Source organism: Papilio xuthus, unplaced genomic scaffold (genome assembly GCF_000836235.2).
Source record: "Papilio xuthus unplaced genomic scaffold, Pxut_1.1 DF828952.1, whole genome shotgun sequence".
Lineage (NCBI taxonomy): Eukaryota > Metazoa > Arthropoda > Insecta > Lepidoptera > Papilionidae > Papilio > Papilio xuthus.
The window spans coordinates 5,831,263-5,842,219 of record NW_013529697.1 but is presented as its reverse complement, the minus strand read 5'-3'; the positions used below and the strand labels follow the sequence as shown (position 1 = coordinate 5,842,219).

Below are 10,957 nucleotides of genomic sequence, written 5' to 3'. Positions count from 1 at the left end.
TTTCGATTGTTGTTCTCATAGAACTTGCAATCGATAATTTCGTGATTGTTGTTTCTGAATTACAATATAAATGTTTCTTTCTATTCCTACATTATCCTTCATAACTACATAAAGAAATTAAACATTGCACCAAAAATATGGTTTTCATAAGCAAAAAAGAAATGTATTTAAATTAATTATACGATATAACTATAATAAATTCTAAGAGTTATAAAATAACTAAATTTTAGTACCCATTTGTTGGATTAATTTTTTTACAAGACCAATTTTCGATAGTTCACAGTTATTCGTTGTGCGCGACGGTTCGGTACTATGTCAAGCGTCTATTAAGTACAACATTAATGCTCATACAAAATTAATTTGATATTTTATAGGCGTCAGTTGTCAAACTAACCCATCTAAAATAGACACACTATAACAATAATTTATCAATACTTTCACGTTGGTTTGTAATACAAGTTTTTTTTTTATTTCTAAAACTATTCTGTCAAAAGTGATCAAGACGATTAACATGTTATTGCCCTTTAGATTATTTTAGTATATTTTTATAGCAATATTTAAATCATTGGATTTATTAATCTTACATTTACTACTCATCGAAAAATAAAAGATACATCAAGAGAAAAGTTTCGTAATACATGTATTGTCTTTTTTATTATACGAATCTTAATTCTAAATTTACCCTAATCCTGAATTCTAATATTTAATTAATTTTAATTAGGAAATTGTAAACAAATTAAATAATATATCTTTCAATAAATAAAACACAAACAAATTAATTGCTAATTAAATTTACCGTAAATTATATAAAAGATAGAAAAATAAACTCTGTAATTGTATATACTAGCATAATGCAAGAAATTTAGTGAACATTATTATAAGCGATATAACGGGACCTAAGTTAGGCACATAATAGCTAGCAAACGATTTCTTAATAATAATTTATATATAATGCTACCTATAATTCAGTCACATCGATCTTAAGCATTTATGCAATGTATAAACACGCGTAAAATGATTATTATTAGAACCTTTATAATGATGAACAATCGTTCATTACTGAGTCTGGGAGACTGGCGTGACATTTTACTAACACATCTTGTTGTCTCTGTCTCATCAAGGAGAATGTTTGAAATGTCAATACTGTCACTTGAATTAAATTTACAATAGGTTAACACCGACTTTCGAAGCAGCTATAACTACAATGGAAATAACAAAACAATTGCCAACGCTGCGCCAAGCTTCGTGGATAAATAAAATATATTCTAGTCTCGAAACAATTTTTGTATTCTTCTAATGTAAATACCTCTCTATAAATATTTTCAAACAAAGGATTTTCTTATGTATTGTTACTAACTCAGAACTATGCTTGGTTACCCTCGATCCTCAGAATACTAACCGTTTCATTGTGTTACTAACACTTGTGTCCCAAAATGTTCCATTTTTTCTTGCAACAAGATTATTTCTTTAATTCGACTAATTGGTATAAAATGACTACTATTATTTTCTTCGACACTACATTCTTATAAGGCTTCTTTAGAATAAACTCCTACGTTGATCTGTAAAAGAAAAAAACGTTTAACATTTACGTCATGTACAGTCAGCTGCATAAACATGTATACATGCCTTCGGTTTCTAAAATATGTGTGCAAGTATCCATCCTTATGCTTCTAAACGCAAATACAAGCTTGTAACGAATATGTATATACGTATATTTTAAATCGAAGACGTGTACAAGTCTCTGAAGTTTTATAAATGTATACATTTTTATGCAGCTGACTGTACCATGCCATACTTCCTAATTCCTTCTTCGTTCAATTGTTTTGCTAATTCCGTCTTATCTTGTTAAAAGTTATTTGTTAATGAACCATTTTCGATTTGATCAAATGAGTAACATGTTTTGTGACGTTGTATAAGTTCGCTGTGGTTAAATAAATAGAATAGGGATTCAGGATGGGCGGCCATTACTGGACGTGTTTTGTTCGAATAGCTAATAGAAGCCTTAAACTCCTTTTATAGGGATTCCAGTGTTTGTATAAGGATTAATGAAGCTTACGAGTTGGGATAGATATCAGAGAGTGTTTTAAAATAACTATAGAAAGGATTTAGGGTTACTAATTATACAGATAATAAAAATTTAATCAAGAATAAGGTAATTATTTTAAAACAAAGCCGGCTTTCACGATTTCTACTAAATATATTCATTAAGTTTTTCAAAGAAATAAAGTAAAGAACTTACTCATCAGTGCTTACGCTAGACCACGTGAATAGGACATCCATCTTTGGTTTTGTGATTGTCGATCGGAGGTGATATAACCACATACGTATCTCTACTGGTTGAAGCTTGCCTCTCGATATCTTCTCCAGCAAACAGCGGAGGTGGAGGAATGACGTCATCCTCCACTTCATCCTCTGTAGCTTCCTGCTTCTTGCTGCGACCAGGCATGTAATTCATAACGCATGTGACCGCGATTAAGAACAAAAAGAATATAAACACCACGTCGAACATTATTAGGAAATTTATCATTACTAGTTGCATCCTTTAATTCTGGTCACATTCTGTACCTTTGCATTGTATTTTATTTATAGATTGTTTAGTTATAGACGCATTCATTAGGCCTGTATTTATCAATACATTATTACAGTTTATTGTTAGCCAATGATGATTTTGCAACGCGGTAATCTGAAACAGAATGATTTGAACGTTAATTGCGTGTTAATTTTATAATGTTGACATTTAATTAAAATACTTGCCTATTCAATCATGTAACAATTAAAAATAAAGATTTGGTTTAACATATTTTTTAAAACTATTTCAATCATATGTTCTATGTTTTATAAAATGTGATTTAAAAATGTAAACGAGACATTAAATAGCGAAGATGTATAAAATGCTTTTAAAATAAATCGTAATGAAAAATTCGGTAGGTGATCTTTTTTTTTTCGCAATCCCTTTTATATTGAGTGCTTCTGCTTTCCCTTTGTTCGATTATAATAACGTCGCTAAGCAGTATCATCGTGGAGTCCTCGGTACAAAAGTATCGTATCTTTTTGCTGAAATATTATTTTACCGTAGAAAACTTATTGCAAGATATGCATATTTTTAATTTAGATTGCTTTAAATCATATTCGCTATTCCCTTTATTATTTACGTGAAGTGTGTTGTAAAGTTATCGTTTTGGCCAAGAAGCTTACAAGTCGTAAAGTAAATAAAATAATTAAAATTATTTATGCCGTGCATAAATCTAATACTGTGATTATTTCTACATTTTTCTTATAAGAATAAATGGAAATGGTAAATCTCGTTATTATTAAGGCCGTGTAAACGCCATCTTGTGAATTTATCGTCAGAAATAATTTGAGCTAAGCTCGGCGATGAAACTCGCCTTGCTAATATCCGTAGTAGGATCGTTTGACTGAAACAGCAGACTTAAAACTGAAACGACTTTAGTCCGCTTTATCGTGTTTTCAAATGGTAGTTCATAACGTTTTATTTTTGTAACTAAGACTTTTATTTATTTTACTAGCTGTCGCCCTCTGCTCTGTCCGTGCGGAATTCTAAAAAATAATTAGTAGCCTACGTGTTCTTCCGGACTGTTCTACATCTACGGCAAATTTCAGCAAAATTCGTGTATCCATTCTGGAGATACCTTCAAACAAACATCCATCCATCCATCTAAACATTCGCATTTTAGTAAGATAGTAAGATAAGAAATATGAAAAAATAAATGAAAATCTTATTCAATGAATCCTAGTTTTGTTCTTGTTAACGTAGAGTCCCCCTGAGAGTGGCCTGTAATGATGACGGGCGTGTTACATTTGGCCCGACTAAATCAAGATGTGCCACATTTCCTTTTCTATTTTCTTTCTTATCATTAGATGTTGAATGCTATTTAACTTGCACTGCGAGGAATGAGAATTTATTTTTATTAAGAAATTACCTTTTTGAGAGGGGAGCACTTTAAAAAGTAAGAGAAAAAGTAAAGATTATGACATCGAATCTTTGTAAAACGTCATCTGGTTGAAAATTTACTTGGTTTTATACAATTTTATGTAACTTTATACAATTCATAAACAATATTTATTATATTACACAAAACAATGTATAATAACAACTGTGTAACACCTATCAAAACAGATATATTTTATTCCCGATTGGAAATACTGGCAATAAAGTTGAATTGTCGACGTTAAAGTTTGAACATTAAAAAAAAATGTGTGCACATACCAATATCGAATAAAGTACGTACACTGGCTGAACATCAAATTAGATTTCATACTCGTATTTCATACACACGGTTCATTAGTAATTTAATAGATTTTATTTCATTATACGGTAACCGCTTAAGGGATGCTACATTTAATATAGGTTACGGTATTAAAATTAGTAATCGAACTCAGAATTATATAAAGGTTACTTGAGCTTGATCTCAGTGTGGATTCCTAACACTAAATTAAAAATGTTTGGTCAATTTTATCCGTTACTATTTTTTGCTCGCGACTTCGACAAATAAAAAAAACTTGGTCATTAGCCTATATGTTCTTCGTAACTATTTTCTACATATATGCATATTTCATCGAGATCTGTTAATTCGTTTCGGAGGTATATAGTAACATTCTTATCCATCCAAACTTTCACATTTATAATATTACTATGAATAGTATGATAAAATTAAGTAATAAATATCAAAAATCCATTTCCGACCGGTGCGAATGTCCATAACAATTTTGCCACGTCACGGTCAGTTCCTATAACTTGATAAATTGCCCGTCAACTAAAATATGATAGGTTCGTACATTAACTAAAATTTGTATGGACCTGCCAGCTAGACAGGGGTTAACACGGTTGCACAAAGCCGACCTTTAATTCAATAAAACTTTAGGGTAAAGCGTTAGATGTTTATTAAATAATACGTTTTGAAACTAATCTCACTTCACGCATAGTTTACACGTAGTTTGCTTTACCAGATACCTTTACTAATTCGTCTTGACTGTAACTTTGTTTATGGGAGAGTATTCAGCGGAACACCTGTATGAGATGGGTTTAGATAGTTCAAATACCATTAAATTTAAATTGTACTATGTATTTTATGTTTTATTTATGTAAAGAGAAGATGATTGTTCATTGGTTTGCTAATGTTCTACATTTTAAAGTCTTCCTATTTCTTCTCTGTCAAAATTGATTCTATAATCAGTTATTATTGCTAAAAAATGTATAAACTAAATAAATGTAGGTAACGATTTACATGATGAATGAAGGGAGATTAAGAAGGAAAATGTGGCAAAATTAAGTGGCAGTGTTGTTCGAGACCGTACCAGACGGACTTATACCAACCATATTAATGAAATCCTCAAGAAGGGCGGTATTAGGACACCCTAAACCGACGTATATGTAGATGTATGGATGATAAAGAGAAGAGGTGTTTTAGGACCGCGTTAAATGGAAGTCTGCGGTTTCTGCCTACCCCTTTAGATTACGGGCATGAGTTATGTTGTTGTATGTGGTTCTGTATATACCTTTTAAATTTTTAAAGTGTCGTTAGTTGAATCGTATCTTAAATAGATTAACCTCATAGAATTTCTAACGATCATACTTTAAAGGAAGCGACCGTCATATAAATATACGAGCGTCTCGCACAATAAACGTAAAACGATGTTTGTGTTGTATTGAACAGCGATAAAACTAGAAAAAGTACTTGTCCTATTTATGTAAGTGTGTTTATGTGAATACAGCAATGCTATTATTAGCTATTCGGTTTCAGGGAATGTGGAACGTGGTAACCGGCGACGTCTCTTCGCCTCCGCCCATCGGATTCCAATATTAGGACAAGTCGGAAAAGTTTACGGATGCTCGAACTAACAACAAAGAGAGAAATCGGTTCTCGATTCACTATTCTCTTAATAAAGTTTCTAGATTGAGAATGGATTAGTATTATTCGGCACCATTAGGCTATGTCACTGACAAATTACATATTTCGTAACTTTACTCATAAATTGTTTGTCGAATTTAAATTAATGGCACGTCTAGAGTTTCGTGAAATTAGTTTGCGATCTAACAATATACCTATACCAATTGTACCCAAATATATGATAGTCATTAATTTAAAACAAACGCTTTACAATATACCAATATATACCAAACTGCAAATTATTCATAGTTTTCAGTTTTTTTTTCTTCTTTGAAAATTGCTTACATTTACCTACTTCCTTGAAAATGCTTCAAATGGATTTGAGAATGAATTCGTGCTATTAAACTATTATGTAGCCTTAAAGCATTCGTGGGAAAGGCTTCGTAAACGAATTTTAAATGTATATTTGATTTGATTTTTTGGCTAACACATGATTATAATTATGGAATATATCTTTCTCTTTTATTGTTTTTTTAAAAATTAAGTTTTGTTAAAAATTAAGTGCTGTAAAAACTCTAATCGAAAAATCATAGTATTTAGTGACACATTGTAATACTGATTAAGCAACCCTCCATACAATATGGGAAAAAAGTGGATTGATTTAAAAAAAAAGTATTTGTTTCTCTACAATTTTTTTACGGTTTACTTTAATTTATCTAGCCTATAGAATTAAATATCTTTGCTTAAAGCTTATAAACTTTTAATTACAAATAAAACCCCAAATAAAATAAAAAAAATTACCTCTCGTAAATTGGTCCGACTTTAAAATTTGTTGTAAAAATAATTCACAGTTCCATAATGTACGGTCGCGAACTTTGCCCTCCCAAGCTTACGGAGTTAAGTTAGGGCGAGCGCGCCGGCCTGCGTCGGGCGGCATACTGTCAGCCCCTCGCCCCAGAAACCGCCCTCGCGTTCAAACTACGATGTTAGGGCAGGCGTGCACAACGAACTTTGCCACACGAACGCAGTTTTGGTAAAACAGAGTTTTGAATTGCATTCGTTCCAAACGATAAAATTACGACAGTCGTATATTTTGTAAGTGTTTAATAACAACTTATTTTAAACATGATAGTTTTTTTTATCTTTTAATCTATCTTTAAGTGTGAATTCACATGATGGTGACATTTGTCGATGACTTAAAATTTTGATAAGAATGAAAAAAAAATTGTAATTTTTTTTTACGAAATGGTCCTTGTGTGATCCAGGATTTATTATGTCACTTTGAAACAAATGGCGTTTTAAGAGTAAAAAGCTTGTAAATGTCACGTTCGTTGCGTGACGGTTATGATTGAATTAACACTTTATCTCACATGTAAATGTATCTTTTTTTGTCGAAAAGGTATGATATGATATGAAGTAATTATTTATAGGACAATGTTTTTCGTTATTTGTTCATGATAAGGATATATATATATATATATAGGTTTCAGTATTTTTTATTGAGTAATTTAAATTAGAATTTCGTATATAATCAGAAAGTTAAACATTTTATTTAATTGTAAATCAAATAAAAATATAAAAGTTTTAATAAAATTAAAGTAAACAATCAGTAAAAAAATGTTGTAGCTGATAACCTACTTTTTAAGTTTTAAATTGTTTAATTTCATATTTTTAATTACTAATAAATATGTGACGTAATAAATGTTAATTTTAAGACTTGTTGGATTTGCTTTATCAAATATAGGTATAAATAAAAAGAATTAGTATAGATAATAAATTAAATCAGTATAGTAGTAAGACGAATTAAATCAAATAGTGTTAAATCAAGTGTAATAAAATTTATCTTCATTGCCATTTGCCAGAAAGTATAACTTAATTGGTTTCCGCTTTCCGTCCCACTCCCTGTCCGTACAACCTTTGTTTGCAATGTTTCATTCAGCTTAATACAAGATGATATTTATAAATGACTTTCCTTTTATATTTCTGATAAAGTGAAATAGCAGTGAGCGTCAGTGGCTCAGGGGTCAAGCATTGCAATCTGCAGATCCTGGGTTCGAATCCCGCCATGTACTAATGTGTTTTTTGATTTTCGATTTAAATATGTACATTTATCCGACGTTCTTTCGGTAAAGGAAAACATCGTGATGCAACCTGCACATATCTAAGAAGAAATTCAATGATATGACGATGTGAAATCAACCAACCCACACTGGCCAGCGTGGTTGACTATGGCCTAGTCACCCATGACTTACGGTAGACTCCGAGCCCCTTAAAGGGGAAGTATAGTGAGCTGATGATGATGAAAATAGCAGTAAGAATTAACTAGCTTTGAACTGTGATGCTTGGGTTCAATTCTTGAACGATTCATTTAATGTAAATGACAATAGACCCAAACACATATATGTTTTATTGTATACAACTTAATTACGTGGCATGTCTTTGACGTAGGATTCATCTTCTTTGTCGCTGCAGTCCTTTCAGACTGATCGTGGTCATCATGTATCGGTGACTCACTTCATGTGCCGCCGCCACTAACTAGCCTTTTAGTACAATGGTCTTGATTGGTCAAGATATTTATTGATAGTTTTTTTTTTAATATAAAGGTTTTTATTTTAAGTCCAGCGGTTTTTTAATGTTTAAAAGTAGCTGTGCTGTACTACACGTTGTAAGGGAATAGGAAGTTAATCTGTTCGTTTTCTCCGATACAGTTGAGCGATATTTAAACGGCACTGGCAGCTCCATCGACGAAAACAATATCCGTTTTGCGTTCGCTCACCCTCGACCAATTACTTACTGCCTCGCGAACGCGCGCCCACGGCTCGCTTTAGTTTTCAATAGCGCTTGTGATGGGAAAATTATTTTTATAGCTTAGATACGAAGTGATAAAATACATTGGAATATTAGTCTTTGTTCAGTTTGTATTTTTAAAGGATTTTCAAATAAATATTGATATAGTTTTTACTCGTTTCTTCTCGAAACGGTGACATTTGGTGTATAACTATAGGCTAATTATTAATCATGGGTTTCCAAAAGCAGTATCTTTGACAAAACAAAGATAAAAATATGTTTTAAACGGAGATTTTTGTCTCAGAAGCACATGGTTAGTTATGTAATATATTAATTGCTAGTGACATTCCTTAACCCGCGGAAGATAACAATTGAACCAATCTCTACTTAACAGTAAGTCTTGTTATGCACCTAATCTAAATATTACATCTCGTTATACGCGACGCTCTGCCCAATTTTAAGAATGTAAAATAATCATAGTAAGAAAAATTTTTCTGTTATCAAGTTAAAAACTATTTTGATAATAATTTGAACGTTTAAAGTTGTTTAAAAATTATCTCTAGTTTACACAAAATTGTATTATAAAGAGGCAAAATAAAAAATAACTTTTTTACCGTTAACCTTTCGTTTAAGAGGAACAACGTTTTCCACGTACTGTAAAGGAATGCCTTTCATTAACATCGCATACTTTTAACGGCTACCTTCTGGTAATGTGATGCTCGCAAAGTTAAAATGAAAATATTTGCGAGAATTTATGAGAGCGTTCATTAGTACGACCACACTTTGCTCGGACGTATTGGAAAAATAAAGTCAGGGGTGACCATGTTATATACGGTTTTTTACTTATTTGTTTTTCTATGAAGCGAACGCTTGAATTTAATGATCAGATATTAAAATACTTTCTTTATAATAATGTAAATAAATATAATTTTTAATTTTCTGTTTACTACAAATTTAGTTTTGGATATTAATTATTTACAAGCTGTATTTTTTAACAGGTTGAAAGCAAGCTTTATTAAAATAATATTAGGACTGTGCTTAGATTGATGCACAATCCTGTTTCTTTGTCTCTTCCTCTAAACGTAGGTTTCCACTGTCATCGTATTGTGTATTCGATAAATCGAATATCGAGCACTAAATTACATCTGATTGTAAGCTCAACTTGAAGATTCTGCATCAAACGTCTGCAGTTATTGGTAAAACGACGAAGCAATTTCAATCTCAAAGGCCCACTTACTGAATCAACAAGATCAATTTCAAGTTTCAACATGAAAATATCTTATTCAAACTTAAAAATACCTGGGAGCTAAATTTAAGTCTTTTGTATCTTAGCTCTTACTGTCTCAAACTGACTCATGAATAAACCATGTGGAAATGAGCCCAGAAACGCGAATAAAAAGACAATAAATGTCAAGTACGCAAGTTATTAGACGACTGACTAATGGATTCGAAAAACTTGTGATGCTTTTAATATTACTATTTTTTTGCATGAAAAAAAAACAATTGAAACTCGAAAGCTATAAAAAATTTAATTCGTTCATGTATGTATGTACTAGGTAGTATGCTTTTTAGAAACAACATTTCTTGATCTATGTATAGCATGCTATTCAGCAAATCGTTGTCGTAATATTCGGCAAATAAAATGGAATGCTTTTAGTGTGATTATGTCGTTGAAAACTTTGCTTTCTGCTCAGCGAAAGCATTATTAGAAGTCGGTACCGAGCTCCCGCTCGGAGAGATTGCGGTGTAATGACACTATGAACATATTGATATAAGTACAGCTAAATTAAATATAATTAAAAAAAATGATCTAAAAGCCTTTACATAACATAAATTATTGATGATGATAATTATATGAATTTAATTAATTTAATAGAAAAATAAAGTAAGTAAATATCATAATACCTTTAATAAAATAAAAATATAATTTTAGTTTATTTTCCGTTTTGTTTGTTGAATGTCATTTAAAAAAAAATGCAAATTGCCAAACCACCTACGCCTTTTAAAACTGATCTGTTCGTGCTCCGGTACCTTTGCTCGAATATTAGCGTAGGCGCTTCTTTATTACAATTACTGACAGCCTGTTTTACTTTCATTCATTCCCTGTAATAAGATTATCCTTTTACCTTTGTTGGTTTTAGTTTTATAGAAATTTTCATTTTGAAATGAGAACGTTATTATGTTTTAATAATGGTTCTCTTAAATTATTTCAACAATGATTATTCCTTTTTCTGTTTTCTTAGTTCAATAGAAACAAATTTATTATACTATATCTAATACTATGACCATCCTCATATTAATTGGTAATTCTGTGCGATTAA

At 31.1% G+C, this 10,957-nt stretch overlaps 1 long non-coding RNA gene across 1 annotated transcript; it reads right to left on the bottom strand.

Annotated features, from left to right (window-relative positions):
- Nucleotides 1–1,069: 1,069 nt before the first annotated feature.
- Nucleotides 1,070–6,774, bottom strand: LOC106124973 (uncharacterized). Its single transcript, XR_001228230.1, has 3 exons — nucleotides 6,651–6,774; nucleotides 2,240–2,683; nucleotides 1,070–1,559 (listed from the first exon to the last, which is right to left on the bottom strand). It is a non-coding gene; the product is annotated as an uncharacterized LOC106124973 (long non-coding RNA).
- Between the last annotated feature and the right edge of the window lie 4,183 nt (nucleotides 6,775–10,957).